This window comes from Brassica oleracea, unplaced genomic scaffold (genome assembly GCF_000695525.1).
Source record: "Brassica oleracea var. oleracea cultivar TO1000 unplaced genomic scaffold, BOL UnpScaffold00673, whole genome shotgun sequence".
NCBI classification, from domain to species: domain Eukaryota; kingdom Viridiplantae; phylum Streptophyta; class Magnoliopsida; order Brassicales; family Brassicaceae; genus Brassica; species Brassica oleracea.
Genome location: NW_013617434.1, coordinates 78,830 through 79,797, shown reverse-complemented (window position 1 = coordinate 79,797; position 968 = coordinate 78,830).

Genomic DNA, 968 nt, shown 5'->3' with positions numbered 1-968 from the left:
CGACAAAGAAGTTGTCTTATTCCTAAACAGAAAAACTAGGATCACGTGATTTGAAAGTGGGATAACTTCTTCATCCTAACTCCTATGAGATTTATTCAACTTCATGATGATTTTCCACCACTTTATGTATCTAAATAAAACTTATTGGTTTGCGATTAATCCTGGTGTGATTAGAATAACGAAAAAGTTGTCATATTCCCAAACAGGAAAACTGGGATAACCTGATTTGAATGTGGGATAACTTCTTCACCCTAACTCCTATGAGATTTATTCAACTTGCTGGTGATTCTCCACTGCATTATGTATCCAGATACAGCTTCTTACATCGAGATTCATACTTGTTTGATTAGAACGACAAAGAAGTTTTCATATTCCCAAACAGGGAAACTGGGATCACATGATTTGAAAGTGCGATAACTTCTTCATCCTAACTCCTATGAGATTTATTCAACTTCATGATGATTTTCCACCACTTTATGTATCTATATACAGCTTATTAGTTCGCGATTCATCCTGGTTTGATTAGAATGACGAAGAAGTTTTCATATTCCCAAATACGAAAACTGGGATCACCTGATTTGAAAGTGGGACAACTTCTTCATCCTATCTCCTATGAGATTTATTCAACTTCCTGGTGATTCTCCACTACATAAATACAGCTTGTTACATCGTGATTCATCCTGGTGTGATTATAATTACAAAGAAGTTGTCATATTCCCAAACAGGAAAACTAGTATCACGTGATTTTAAAGTGGGATACCTTCTTCATCCTAACTACTATGAGATTTATTCAACTTCCTGGTGATTCGCCGCTACATTATGTGTCCAAATACAGCTTCTTACATCGTGATTCACACTTGTTTGATGTGAACGACGAAGAAGTTGTCATTTTCCTGAACAGGAAAACTGGGATCACTTGATTTGAAAGGGGGATAACTCCTTCATCCTAACTCCTATGAGATTTATTC